Genomic DNA, 15,094 nt, shown 5'->3' with positions numbered 1-15,094 from the left:
CCAGCCTGGGACCCTCCAGCAAGGGGTCGCGAACCCCCCACCTGTTCGACCCCCCCCCCCCACACTCCGGGAGCCCCAGCCCCAAGGCCAGGAGGGGGAGGACTGAGCAGGGGTGGCAAGAGGGGGTCTCCAAAGCCCAGCTGGCCCGGTGAGAGGGGTTCAGGCCTCCGCTTTGCGGGAACCTGGGTTCTATTCCCTGCTGCGACCTTGGGCCTGTCACTTTACCGTGGCGTGCCTCAGTTTCCCCATCTCCAATGGGATTGAACAGCTTCGCCCTCCCTCGCGGGATGGGCGTGTGTGAGGATAAACAGAGAGGCTGTGAGGTGCTCAGGGGGTCCAGATAAAGACCTTAGATTGAGTTAAGACATCTGTGTTAGCTCCCTGGCCAGGCTGGAACCTCTGGCTTGCGCCATGCGGCAGGTCTGTCCAGATCACCGCCATGGTCCCCTGTGGCTGGCTTCCCCGCTGTGAATCTAGAGAGCAGGAAGAGCTGGGAGAGGGATTTCCAGGCGGGGCACGGTGGGGTCCCACATAGGAACCACTGCACTAGTCGTTTACCTTTCTATCTATGCATCCCCATTCACACTCCTCTATCTAGCTATCTATCCCCAGGCACCCCCACTCTCTGACTATCCCCCCCCCCCCCCCGGCCCTGCAAACCCTCACCCCAGTCCCTATTGAGTTATAGGGGCCTTTCCCCCTGCATTAAACTGCATACCTGCATAATAGCCCGCTCCCATGCATAAAGTTATTCACAGGCCTGTGTTGGCACTTTCCAGGCCTGTCTCTCCAAGTGAGGATGCCCACAGCTATGCAACGCCCTGGCTGGGCCATTGCTAGGTTTAGCAGGCCTTCAGCGCTCCATTCTGCACCCCCTGAAGGCAACGGTAACACCCACACTGAGTTCAGTGGGGCAGGACATGGTGGCTAAGCTCTCGGATCTTTCCCCAGCCCCAGGACCCGTGCAAACCAAACCCTCCCCAGCAGCAGGGACAGTTACCTTTTGCACAGATGGCTTTAAATGGCTTCTGATTTTGCACCCTTGGGGGACACAGCTCCACCTTGTGTCAATAGTGGAAGAAACCCCCAAGTCGGGGCGGGGATATTTCTGGGCACGATTTTGTCCCCTCGACTTTGTGAAGAAAAGAGGGGGCTGTTTTGCCCTGGGGAAAACCAGGAAGGCCGGTGGAAACAGCAACTCCTAAAATGTGTGTGAGGGGGAGGGGCTGGACCCTTCTATTGGAATCCGTCCCCGGAGCCGTGGGGGGAAAAGCCTAACTGAGCTGATACGTTTCTGGATGGGATGGTATGACAGGAGGGCCTACAATGGGAGGGGGAGGGATAGCTCAGTGGTTTGAGCATTGGCCTGCTCAACCCAGGGTTGTGAGTTCAATCCTTGAGGGTGTCATTTAGGGATCTGGGGCAAAAATTGGGGATTGGTCCTGCTTTGAGCAGGGGGTTGGACTAGATGACCTCCTGAGGTCCCTGATATTCTATGATTCTGTGGCACAGAGCCGATGGGCGATTGCTAGCAGCTAATATCCCCAATGGCTGGAGATGGGACACAAGATGGGGAGGCTCTGAGTTACTCCAGAGAATTCTTTCCCAGGTGTCCGGCTGGTGGGTCTCGCCTACATGCTCAGGGTCCAACTGATCGCCAGGTTTGGGGTCACAAAGGAATTGGCCCCTGGGTCAGATTGGCAGAGACCCTGGGGGGTTTTCACCTTCCTCTGCAGTGTGGGGTCACTCGTTGGTTTGGACGAGAGTACATGGGGGATTCTCTGTAACTTGAAGTCTTTCACCTGTGATTTGTGGATGTCAGTGACACAGCAAGAGGTTCGGCGTCTATTCCAGGAGTGGGTGGGCGAGGTTCTGTGGCCTGCGATCTGCAGGAAGTCAGACTGGAGGACCACAACGGTCCCTTCTGACCTCAAAGTCTCCGAGTCTATGTTTGCACCCCAGCTTTGCCCCCGTCTCTGCATGCCCGCTGACTTTTAAGGGCAGAAGTTGTCTCCCTGTCCCCTAGGCATTGCTCTTAACCACACCACTCAGGGTTGGGGGGGGTTACCGGTACAGAGAGGGATCGCAGGCTTCCTGCGAGTTGGCCTAACTCTGGGTGTCATGCAACTTTTAAAGTGCAAATGGAGGCCTGAAAGAGCAGTAAGCGTGTGTGTGTATGTTTGGGCGGTGGTGGTGAAGGACTTGGTTGGGGAGCTGGCTGGAGTGAGGGGGCAAAAGGCACAGCGGGAAGGGGGGGCAGGCTGGAATGGGGGGACAAGGGGCCTGGCTGGCAAGCTGGACTGAGTAGGGGGCGTGGGACCCAGCTGGGATGGGGAAGATTGTGGGGAGAGAGGTCTGGCTATGGGGGAGTGGCTGGGTGGGGGCTGGCCAGAGTGGAGGGGTGAGGGCTGGTAGGGGAGGGGTGGACTGGACTGGAGTGGGGGGTGAGGGGCTGGCCAGAGAGGGGAGTGAGGGGCCCAGCGGGGGTGAGGGGACTGATCAGGATACAACCCCATGTATGGATGTCATCAGACCAGTATAAAGCTGCTTTACACCAGTGTAGCTTATTGCCCTTCCCGGACAGGAAGAAACTCCCCTGGCACAAGTACCTTTATGCTGGTAGCCCTGGGTCCGCACTCGGGCTTGTACGACTTTAACCCCACACTGGTTCAGTCCAAGCGCAGTCAGTGTTTGCAGGGTTAGACTGTGAGCTCTGTGGGGCGGGGACTGTCACTTGCCGGGTGTCTGCAGCTCCCGGCATGACCGGGCCCAGAGCTCAGTCCTGGCCTTGGCAATACAGCACAACAAACTGCGCCTGTACAGCACCTTGCACCATGGGGTCCTGGGCCACGACTGGGCGCCTAGGCGCTACCGTAATACGCCTAATAAATAAGGCACAGCACCCGGCACCACGGGGTCCTGGGCCACGACTGGGTGCCTAGGCGCTACCGTAATACGCCTAATAAATAACACACAGCATCTGGCACCACGGGGTCCTGGGCCACGACTGGGCGCCTAGGCGCTACCGTAATACGCCTAATAAATAACACAGAGCACCTGGCACCACGGGGTCCTGGGCCACGACTGGGTGCCTAGGCGCTACCGTAATACGCCTAATAAATAAGGCACAGCACCTGGCACCACGGGGTCCTGGGCCACGACTGGGTGCCTAGGCGCTACCGTAATACGCCTAATAAATAAGGCACAGCACCTGGCACCACGGGGTCCTGGGCCACGACTGGGCGCCTAGGCGCTACCGTAATACGCCTAATAAATAACACAGAGCACCTGACACCATGGAGTCCTGGGCCACGACTGGGGCTCCTAGGTGTTGTAAAAATAATCACTACACATAATGAAGACAAAAACTCGGTTCAATGGCTATTAAGGGTGCAAAGCCAAGCTCTGCTGTCTGTGTGTCCTCAGTCCAACCCCCTTGCTCAAGGTCTCACCCTGCAGTTGAGAGGCGAAGCTGTGGAAGAGAACCCAGGCGTTCTGGCTCCCTGGCTGGTGCCCAGCCTCCTGGGCCCCTCCTAACTGTCCACGGATAAAAGGAATCCAAATGACAATCACAGCATGAAAACGTCGTTGCTTTAAGTTTCTTCAAATGGGGCGGGGGGGGGGGGAGGCGGCAGGGATCGGAAACGCGTTAGCAGTGAAAGGGTTAAATGATTTGGCAGCCGGCTAGGAACAGTAGGGAAGGTCACAGCTCTGGTAGGGCAACATTGTGCCAGCGTCTTTGAGGGAAGAGCAAACAAAGGGAGGTGACTTTGAACTCCCGGCTAGATTGGCAGGGGGTGGGATGGCTGGCCTATAACAGATTAGGGATCCTTCCATCTCTAAATCACTAGATGGGTGGATTCTGGCCTTCCCTCTTAAACCTGAGCCAATCCAGACTCACTCTGAATCCACGCTGGGGTCCCTGAGCTCAGCCTATCCCAGCTGAAGGCCATTGGGCGACCTTCAGGTGAAATGAGTTGAGTGGGGTCTCAGCCCAGATCCTACCAGGGCTGGTATCTACGGCCATAAATACCCACAATGAACCCTGATTCCCCTCCCTGCTGACCAGGCTGTGGGCTCCCTGCTCGCCCCGGGGGGGGGTGAATCAGAACAGCAGGGGGCGGTGTGGGGGGAAGTTTTTCAGTATGTACACTGAGAGGATTGGGTCTCAGCCAATGGCAAAAGCAGACTCTGTAACTGGTAGGCGGTGTGGGATGGTGCCCTGGACTGGGCCTCAGGACACCTTGGTTCTATATCCAGATAAGTCTCTTCTTGCCTTTGTTTGCTGTGTCTGTTTAGATTATAAACTGCTTGGGGCATTGGGCCATCTCTCACTTTACAGCAGCTTAGCATCAGGGGATTGAGAGCGAGGTCGGGGTCTGTGCAGCGCCTGGCACAACGGGGGGCCCTGATCTCGGTCGGGGTCTGTGCAGCGCCTGGCACAACGGGGGGCCCTGATCTCGGTCGGGGTCTGTGCAGCGCCTGGCACAACGGGGGGCCCTGATCTCGGTCGGGGTCTGTGCAGCGCCTGGCATGACGGGGCTCCGATCTTAGCTGGGCACTTCTAAAGCTTGGTGGTTACACAAATAACAACAACCCTGCAGTAGTAGCTGAGGTGATTCAGGAGAAGCCCGGGGCTGTTTCCGTTGCTCTCCCCTCCCTTTGCACGCACACCTGGGGCAGAGGAGTTTGACAGAGCAGCTGAAGAGGGGCCTCTGGGAGGGGTCTGTGCATTGCCCGTCAGCGCATTTCCCATCCTCCCAGTTCCACCAGGTGGCTTCTCAGGGGCTGGGAAAGGCCGAAGGCGACTTTGTGCAGCTGATGCATGCAGCGCCCCCTGCTGGGGAGCGTGGACAGCCCATCGTAGGGCAGGGGCAGCTTGGCCACCAGTATGTCAGGAGGGGACTAGGAGGGCGAGGGCCGATGGGGCGATGGATGGGAGCTGAGCTCCCCCTGCTGGTGAGTTTGAGAAAAGCTCCTCATCACCTCCAACCTCCCAATAGAGCAGGGGTGGGCAAACATTTTGGCCCGAGGGCCACGTCGGGTTTGCCAAACTGTACGGCGGGCCAGGTAGGGAAGACTGTGCCTCCCTGAACAGCCTTGCCCCCGCCTCCTCCCATTTCCTGCCCCCTGACTGCCCCCCTCAGAATCTCCGACCCATCCAACCCCGACTGCTCCTTGTCCCCTGACTGTCCCCTACCTGGGCACCCCGTGCCTAACTGCCCCCCGGGGATCCCACCCCCCATCCAACCCCCCCTGCTCCCTGTCCCCTGACTGCCCCCTACCGGGACCCTCTGCGCCTAACCGCCCCCTGGGATCCCACCCCTCATCCAACCCCCCCTGCTCCCTGTCCCCTGACTGCCCCCTGGGCCCCCCTGCCCCTTATCCACACCCCCTACCCCACTCCCCACCACTTTACTGGCCGGAGCCAGCCTCGGCGCGGCGAGCTGAGGCTGCGGGGGAGTGGGGACAGCAGGGGAAGGCCCAGGGGCTAGCCTCCCCAGCCGGGAGTTCAAGGGCCAGGCAGGACGGTCCCGCGGGCCGGATGTGGCCCGCAGGCCATAGTTTGCCCACCTCTGCCACGGAGCCAGTGTTGCTGCTGGCCTGTTGGAAGTAATGGGGCTGTGCGCTTGGGCAGGGAGGGGGATCGGATGAGAACAGGCTGCAGTCAAGAGTGCTGGGCTGTGGGCGCTGGTTCATTATTGTAGGGTTGCTTGTGATGTCTGGCCTGCATGTCTCGGCTTATTATTGTAGGGTTGCACTCGAGCGCTGGGCCGCACACCGTGGCTACTCCATGTGCCAGCTGCTTACCCATCCCCGTCCCCTAAGCAAGCAGCAGGCCCCACAGAGAGCCTGGAATGAAGCCCTGAGCAGAGAGACGCTCTCCTGGGCCTGCTCGAAGGCAGGTTAAATATTGTGTGTGGCGTGGGGGAGATCCAGCAATAGGAAGTGTTACCTAACAGCTCTGTGTTCTTGGGGAACCAGGGCGCAGGACCCAGCCTGTCCGACTCACAAAAGACCCTCCCCTACCATCCCCGCCCCCCGCCTCTGCTTGAACCAAAACCAATCAGAGGGAAGACTGACAAAAAGTAACGACAAGGTCGTGGGAGACACCCCTAAACCTCTGGGATAAAGGTGACAGGATTAAGGAAATTCCCCTGGCCTCATTTGCATCCAGGATGGGACAAGGAGGCATCTCCATGAGCATCCAGAATGAGAATGGAGATTCCAAGGCAAGAACCGCAGGGAACTCTGGGACCACAAAAGCAGGGAAGCATCTGCTCCAGATGTTAATGAACCCACGCCTGCACACCCCCAGCTCAGTAGTGATCAGACCAATTCTAGTAATAAATCCTGTATTGGTATCCAAAATAGTGAAGCTCCCTAACTGCATTGTGAGCTCCCTCCAAGGAACAGGGCCCAAAGCCAGGAATGATTAGCTTCCATGTCTAGCCTGAACAAATCAACTTTGGTACCCTCCCTTGTTTACAGATAAACAAATCTAGTATTCTCCCGTGGACCATTGCTGTTTCTCTAGACAAACCCCGACCCATGCTCTGGATGCCTCGGTGTTCTGATGCCTGGATCCAAAATCTGCATCAGTTCCCCTGGGACTTCATCTTCTCCTGACTGATTGTGCTGGGGGCTCTGCCTGTCTCCAGCACTCCGGACCCTAAGTTACCACCACCACCTGGGACCCCCGATCAATTCAAGCTTCATGGAGTGGTGAGAACCCAGCTCTCTCTCTCGCTCTAGGTGTAGCCTTCTGACCCTGGCTTGTGTGATCAGTTCTAGTTTGTGACTTTTACAATCACATTTAAGTTAGATTTAATATTATCACTGCTTTGTTCGTTTGGCTTCCCTATGGTTATCGGGTAATAACCAACTTTCATGATTAAGCTGGGTGCTTCTCTCTCTCTCTCCCCCTCATGGGTGTTTTTGGGTTTCCTCATTCTTTCTGCAGCAACGCTCCTCGTACTGAAGCTAGAGATCCCTGCAGCGCCCAACAATCCTGTGGGGTTTGCTCATCAAGTGGGTTACGACCAGAACAATTGTAACGGGAACGTGGGGATAGGGACATGCTGAACCTGGGGCATACGAGGGTGGCAGCTTGAAAGTGCTTCTCGAGCCAGTCTGCTGAGGCCAGGGACATATAAGGGGTCATCTTGAGAGTGCCGATTAACTCCTCTCAGACGCGCTCTGGTAGTGTGTGTGTGTGTTCGTCCGATCCTGGGGCTGGAAGAACCCAGCCCCGGGGGAACCTAAGTCCTGTAGGATAGCCTCATGTTACCAGATTTGCCCGTTACTTTGGGGTATGATAATTTATTAGGGTTACTCTTCGCGGGGGGGTGGGGGGGTGCTGTACTTCTGACTGCTTGTGTGACTTGTGTTCTCATATGGAGCTCTGCTTCTCCCTGCTGCAAGTCCCCTCCCAGTGGAGCTATCCTGCAGGACCTCGGTTCCCCAGGGCTGGGTTCCCTCCAGCCCCAGAATGGGATGAAAACACACCCACCCACCCACACACACACATACACTAATAGAGCAAGTCTGAGTGGACCGGGTCAATCAGCACTCTCCAGCTGACCCCTTATATGGCCCTGGCCTCAGCAGACTGGGTCGAGAAGGACTTCCAAGCTGCCACCTTTGTATGTCCCAGGTTCAGCACGTCCCTATCCCCACTTTCACATTATAATTGTTCTGGTCGTAACCCACTTGATGAGCAAACCCCACAGGATTTTGGGGCGCTATAGGGATCTTTAGCTTAGGTAAGAGGAGCGTTGCTTCAGAGTAAATGGGGAAGCCAAAACCAGAAAACAGTAAAGTTCAGAGAGAGAGAGAGAGAGAGAGGGAGGGAAGCAACCAGCTTAACCATAAAAGTTATTTATTGACTAACAGTGATAACTACACAAGGAGAGCCTGAACCAAAATAACAGTTACATTATTAAAGATTACAAAGGTCAGATATACAAAACTATACCTGATCAAACAAGTCAGGGTTAAAAAGTTATACCTGTGGTAGAAACGAAAACAGAGGGGGGGGGGGTCTCACCACTCCATGAAGCTTGAACTGGTCGGGGGTCCCAGGTGATGGTGGTAGCTCAGGGTCCTGAGTGCTGGAGACAGGCAGAGCCCCCAGCCCGATCAGTCAGGAGAAGATGAAGTCCCAGTGGAACTGATGCAGAGTTTGGATCCAGGCATCAGAACACTTATTTGGGTGTGGGTCGGGGTTTTTGCAGAGAAACAATAATGGTTCAAGGGAGAAAACTTGATTTGTTTATGGGTAAACTGACGACTCGGGGTTTTCTTTCGGCTAGACAATAGGAACTGGTCATTCCTGGCTATGGGTGGTGTTCCTTTCGGGGAGCTCACAATGCAACAGGCAGCTTCAGTATTTTGGATACCAATCAAGGATTCATTACTAGAATTGGTCTGATCACTGCTGAGCTGGGGGTGTGCAGGCGTGGGTTCATTAACATCTGGAGCAGAGATCCCCCATCATGCCGTGCTTCCCTGCTTTTCTGATCCCAGAGTTCCCTGCGGTTCTTGCCCTGGAATCTCCGTTCTCCATTCTGTATGTTCATGGAGATGCCGTCTTGTCCCATCTTCAATGCAGATGAGGCTAGGGGAGTTGCCTTAATCCTGTCACCCTTATCAGCGGGGGTTTAGGCGTGTCTCCTACGGCCTTTTCATTGCTTTCTGTAAGTCTTTTTTCTGATCGGGTTTGGTTCAAGCAGAGACTGAGGAGGGACTGTCCTTCATGAGTCAGGCAGGCTGGATACTGTGCCCTGCTTCCCCAAGAACACAGAGCTGACGGGTATCGCCCATTGAGAGGGAACTTGCAGCAGGGCGAAGCAGAGCTCCGTATGAGAACACAAGTGACACAAACAGCACATTGATAGAAGTACAGAACCCTCCACCCCAGAAGAGTGACCCTAATAAATGAGTGGACCCCAAAGTAACAGGCAAAGCTGGTAACAGAAGGCGGGAGGAGACTTTTGGGAAGGACAGAGACAAGGCCCCTTCTGTGCCTCAGGTTTCCCATCTGTAAAATGGGGTTAACGGTCCTATCCATCTTGCATTCCTCTTCCATATCTATCTACCAGTCACCCAGTACCCCAGTCCCTAATTCCCCAGCCTGCCAGGAAGCTCCGATCTGGATCAGCATCTAAGCTTGCTGTTCAACCCCATGTAATGTGAAGGACCCTCTGCCCCCCCGCCTCACCCCTCGGCCTTTTTTCTTCAGCATGTAAGGGGCTGTGCAATTTAACGAGAAGCAGGCATGTGACGCTCCCTCCCATCTCCCCCATCCAGGAGTGGGCCCAGATCAGAGGATAGGGCCGTGAGGGAGGGGGGTTTATAATCTCTGGCTGGTTGCACTTCTCCCCTGCAGCCTGTTCCAGTTTGTGCTGGGAGCAGGGATGCCTGTTTTGGCTGGGAATCCGGCGGGGCTGGGGCTGAGTCTGGAGGAGGGAACTCCCCGTTGTCGCCACTAGATGGCACCAAGAGGTCGGGGCGGGGGCGTTGAACTGCTCTAGGGAGGCACCAGGTTCTCTTAGGAGCCTAGAACAAGACACAGGATGACCGCCAGGGGCTCCTTGGAGCCCACTATTGTTCTGACACCCAGCCCCCCTGAGCTCTAACCACTAGATCCCACTCCCCTCCCAGAGCTGGGAATAGAGCCCAGGAGTCTTGACTCCCAGCTCTAACCACTAGACCCCCCCACTCCCCTCCCCTCCCAGAATGCCAGGCACTGCACAGACCCCAGCTGAGCTCCAGACCCCATCGCAATGGGTGCTGCACAATCACAGAGTGAGAGCCAGACCCTGCCCCAAAGAGCCCAACATTGAAATAGGCAAGACAGAAAAGGAAAAATTATTGTCCTCATTTTACAGGTGGGGAAACTGAGGAAAAGTTGAAAAATTGGAGTGGGAGGGGCTGGGAGTCAGGACTTCTGGGTTCTATCCCCAGCTCTGGGATAGGGGAGTGGAGTCTAATGGTTAAAGTGTGTGTGTGTGTGGGGGCGGGATTGATAGATTCCAAGGCCAGAAAGGTTCATTTTGATCATCTAGTCTGACCCCCTGGATAACCCAGGCCGGAGAACTGCCCTTAGAGCAGAACTTTAGAAACTCATCCAAGCTTGGTTTAAAAATTGTCCGTGATGAAGAATCCACCACGACGCTGGGTTACTCTCCCTGTTAAATATTTACGCCTTATTTCAGTCTGAATTTGTCTAGCTTCAACTTCCAGTCAGTGGCACGTGTTATCTCGTTCTCTGCTAGCCCGAAGAGCCCCCTGTTAAATATCTGTTCCCCACGGAGGTGCGTAGAGCCTGCGATCAGGTCACCCCTTCACCTCTTGTGGGTAAGCTGACAGAATTGAGCTCCTGGAGTCTATCACTGTTATTTCCAACGCTTTGATCATTCTCGTAGCTCTTCCAAACCCTCTTCGATCTGTCAACGTCCTGCTTGAATTGTGGGTGCTGGAACCGGCCACAGGATCCCAGCAGCGGTCGCACAAGTGCCCGACACAGAAGGAAAATCACCTCTCTGCCCCTACTCCAGATTCCCTCGTTGATGCTAATGGATCCCATTAGCCCTTTTGGCCCCAGTGTCATGCATCACGTTCAGCTGATTCTCCACCACGGCTCCCGGATCTTGGTCAGGGTCACTGCTTCCCGGGATAGAGTCCCTCCCACCCTGAGAGTGCGGCCGATGTTCTTTGTTCCGAGTCAGGTCAGGACACCTGGGTTCTGGCCCAGCTCTGAAGGAGCAGGGGGGTCTAGGGCATGGGCGGTGGGCTCGGGGGTCTGGCCAGCCCAGGGCTTCTCTGCCCGCGGGGGCCTCATGTGGAAGGGACGGGGCCGTGGGGCTAGCCTCCCCAAATGCGGGGGTCTACACCCTACCCATGGTCTAGGGGATGCAGCAAGAAGAGTCAGAAATGATCCAAGGGCTGGAGAAAAATGCTTGTCGGTGAACGGCTTCAAGGGTCCGATCTGTTCAGCTTCTCACAAGAGCCAACGGCGAGACGTTAAAGCCAGGTGGATTCAAAGTCAAAACGAGGCACCGATTTTTAACAGGGAGGGGGATTAAGCCCTGGATCGAACTCCCCGGGGAAGTGGAGGGTTCACTGTCTCTTGAACTCTCCAGATCCAGGCAGGAGCGGGGCGCCGGAACAGGGGCCGCCAGGGGACCAGGGCCCCCATCACTTTTAAAAGTGGGAGGCCGAGCAACTGGGGCGAGGGGGTGGAGAGGAGTGAGGGAGAGTCGGGGGGGGGCGGGGAGAGGTGGTGCGAGGGCGTGGCCTTGTGAGGAAGGGGCGGAGTCTCTTGGGAAGGGGTGGTGCAAGGGCAGGGGAAAAGGGGGCGGGGCAGGGGCGGGGCCTCATGGGAAGGGACGGTGTGGGGGTAGGGCCTCAGGGGAAGGGGCAGGGCGAGCAGGTGGGGCCATGGTTTGGGCGCTGGTGGCCCCCCCACACTTCTAAGGAGCTTCTGCTGCTCCTGGACAGGAGGCCTTTCTGGAAGACGCTTTCGCCAGGCGTAGGACTCAGTACGGGGGGGGACGGGTGTGACATTTGCTGGCCTGCGTTAGAGGAGAGGTTGGAAGAGACGACCCAACGGTCCCTTCTGGCCTTCAACTCACTGTCCCACACCTCCGAGGGAGCAAAGCTGGGAGGGAGGGCCAGAGCCGGCGCAAAGCTGGAGTCCTTGCCCCCCGTCGGGAGTGCTGGGGGTCCCATCACCTCCTCTGTGCCTAAAGAAAAGGGCGGGCGCAGGGCAGCTCAGCACATCGAATTGTAGAAACATCGGACGGGAGGGGACCCACCTCGAGAGGTCGGCAACTCCAGCCCCCCGCGCTGAGGCAGGACCAAGGGCTGGAGTTTGTCCCACCTGTCCTTAAAAACCTCTCGGGATGGGGAGTCCCTGAGCCCCCTGAAGCCTGATCCAGAGCAGATCTACCTTGGAGGTAGAAAGTTTTCCCCAGTTCTACCCGACTTCTGCCTCGCTGCAGATTAAGCCCATTGCTTCTTGTCCTACCTTCTGGGGACATGGAGAACTGACCCCCGTCCTCTTTATAACAGCCCCGAATGCGGTGGTCCCCAAGCTGTGGGGCACATCTTAGGGGGGTGCGGGGAGGAATATTTGGGGGGCACGGCCTGAGCCAGCCCCCATGGGCTGCACGCCCTGGCCCCACTCCTGGCTCCAGCCCCAGCTGCAGCTCCGCTCCCGGCCACGGCCCCAGCCCTCACCGTGGCCCGCGGCCCCTGGCTTCTGCACCTGGCCTCGGCCCCCGCTTCCTGGCCCCGACTGCAGCCCCAGCTCCCGACCCCGACTGCAGCCCCGCTCCCGGCCTCGGCTCCTGACTGTGGCTCTGGGGGTTGCCGGGGACAGCCCGTTATGGGGGAGGGGGGCGTGACCGAAAAAGTTTGGGGCCCACTGCCTTGACGGATGTACACACTGTTCTCGGGTCCCCCCTGTGCCTTCTCTTCTCAAGACTCAACACAGCCAGGGGTTTTAACCTTTCCGGTTCTCTGAACCCCGGATCGGTTCTGTGGCTCTTCTCCAGACTCTCTCCCCTCGCTCCATCTGCAGCCAGTGCTGCCCCATCCCGAGCCGGCGGTTGGGTCCTTCACCCCCCAGCTTGAGGCTGGGTGGGGCGGGGAGGGAGTTTCTTGGATTGAGCTGGGGAAGGGATGGGTGAGGGACGGGTGGGGGCTGAGGCAGCAGGGAAAAGGGAAACGCAAAGCGGACAAGAGGCCCAAATTAGTTCTTTGTTGAAGGAGAGAAAGGGGGAGAGGGAAAATCCAACAGAAAGAGAGAGAAAGAGAGAGATCCCTGCACCCCCACATCTGCCCCTCTAGGGAACTGGCCCCAGAAGAAAAGAAGGAGATAAATGGAGGAAAGGAACGAGAAATAAAGAGAGAGAGAGAATAAAGCAGAGTTTGAGAGGGATGAACTAGCCGGGTGATCAAAGAGGGAAGAGTTGTGTGTGAGCGTCTGGGTGTGTGATTGTGTGTCTCCAAGGAACCTCTTTCTGGGCGTGTGTGACACTGTGTGGGAGTGAGTCCATGTGTCTGTGTGTTATCGTAGGCGTGACTTGCTGACTGTGTCCTGGTGTAGCTGTGTGATTGTGTGGCACACGGGATTGTGGGGTTATCTGCGTGTGTGGGATTGTGCGAGTCTATGTGTGATTGGGCGTGTACCCGTGCATGCATCATTGTGTGAGCCTATTTTGTGTGTATGTGTGTGCACCTGTGTAACTCTGTTTGTGTGTGTGGGGTTGTGTCTGTGTTATTGTACATGTGATTGTATCTCTGTTGTTTGTGAGAGTGCGTGTGTATGTGGGCGTGTGTCTGGCTGTTATTGTGTGACTCTGTCCTCGTGTGATTGTATCTGTGTGGTGTATGCGTGCAGTTGTGTGTCTGCCTGTTATTGTGTGAGTCTATCGCTGTGTGATTGTGTCTGTGTTGTGTAAGCGTGTGACTGTGTCTGGCTGTTATTGTGTGACTCTGTCCTTGTGTGATTGTATCTGTGTGGTGTATGCGTGCAGTTGTGTGTCTGCCTGTTATTGTGCGAGTCTATCCCTGTGTGATTGTGTCTGTGTTGTGTAAGCGTGTGACTGTGTCTGGCTGTTATTGTGTGACTCTGTCCTCGTGTGATTGTATCTGTGTGGTGTATGCGTGCAGTTGTGTGTCTGCCTGTTATTGTGCGAGTCTATCTCTGTGTGATTGTGTCTGTGTTGTGTAAGCGTGTGACTGTGTCTGGCTGTTATTGTGTGACTCTGTCCTTGTGTGATTGTATCTGTGTGGTGTATGTGTGCAGTTGTGTGTCTGCCTGTTATTGTGTGAGTCTATCGTTGTGTGATTGTGTCTGTGTTGTGTAAGCATGTGACTGTGTCTGGCTGTTATTGTGTGACTCTGTCCTTGTGTGATTGTATCTGTGTGGTGTATGCGTGCAGTTGTGTGTCTGCCTGTTATTGTGTGAGTCTATCGCTGTGTGATTGTGTTGTGTAAGCGTGTGACTGTGTCTGGCTGTTATTGTGTGACTCTGTCCTCGTGTGATTGTATCTGTGTGGTGTATGCGTGCAGTTGTGTGTCTGCCTGTTATTGTGTGAGTCTATCGCTGTGTGATTGTGTCTGTGTGGTGTAAGTGCGTCTGCCTGTCATTGTGTGAGTCTGTGTGCGTGGAAACATCCTGACAACAGAAAGTGAAAGGGAGGGAGGGGGCTGGGGGGCGACCCTCGCTGGCCTGACCCTAGAGAAGAAAGAGCATTGAGCAGCTGCCCAGCGAGCCGGCTGTCCCCAGCCACAGCCCTCAGCTGTCCCAGCGCTCCGGACCCCAGCCCTCTCTCTTCTGGTGAGTGACCCGCTGGGGCATTTCTGGGGGGCTGGGGAGGGAATTGGGGCTAAGGGGTTGTACTTTTCCAGGGCTGTGGGGTGGAATCCAGGCACGCAGGAATGTGGTGGGGGGCAGACGTTACTCTGGGGAGGCAATAACTCCTGATGGCTCTGGTGTAAATCAGGAATAAACGCCACTGCAGTGTGCCCCGTTCTCTGTTCACCCGGGTGGAAATCAGGAATAAACTCCATGGAGTGAGCTGTCGCTCAAGAAAGCTGATGCTCAAATAAATTTGTTAGTCTCTAAGGTGTCACAAGTCCTCCTGTTCTTACTGCCTAAGTAGAAAAGCGGCAGCAGGCCCTTAGTTCGCATGGCTTTGGGTGACAAAATCCATCACTGGGCCAAACTTTGCTCTTTACACTGGTGTAAATCAGGATTCCAGCGACATCAATGGCCCGGCTTCTCTTCTCATTTACCTTTAACTCCGTTGACTTCCGTGGGGTTACGCCTGATTAACACCTGCGGTGAGCATGGACTTGGGTCTAATGTTCCAGATTTACCCCATAGCAACTCAGGGCCAGCTTTGAGCCAGGGCTCATGGACCCCTCTGGCCTGATCCTGACCTCGCTTATGCCAGCGCGACTCCAGGGATGTCAATGATCTTGATTTACATCGCTGTGACTGCGAGCAGGATCGGGCCAGGGGGATGATGCTGGTTTATCCTGGGGAGCACCAGAGAAGAATCGGACCCTTTCTTCA

This window comes from Caretta caretta, chromosome 20 (assembly GCF_965140235.1).
Source record: "Caretta caretta isolate rCarCar2 chromosome 20, rCarCar1.hap1, whole genome shotgun sequence".
Classification (NCBI taxonomy): Eukaryota; Metazoa; Chordata; order Testudines; family Cheloniidae; genus Caretta; species Caretta caretta.
This window is presented reverse-complemented; position numbering follows the sequence as displayed.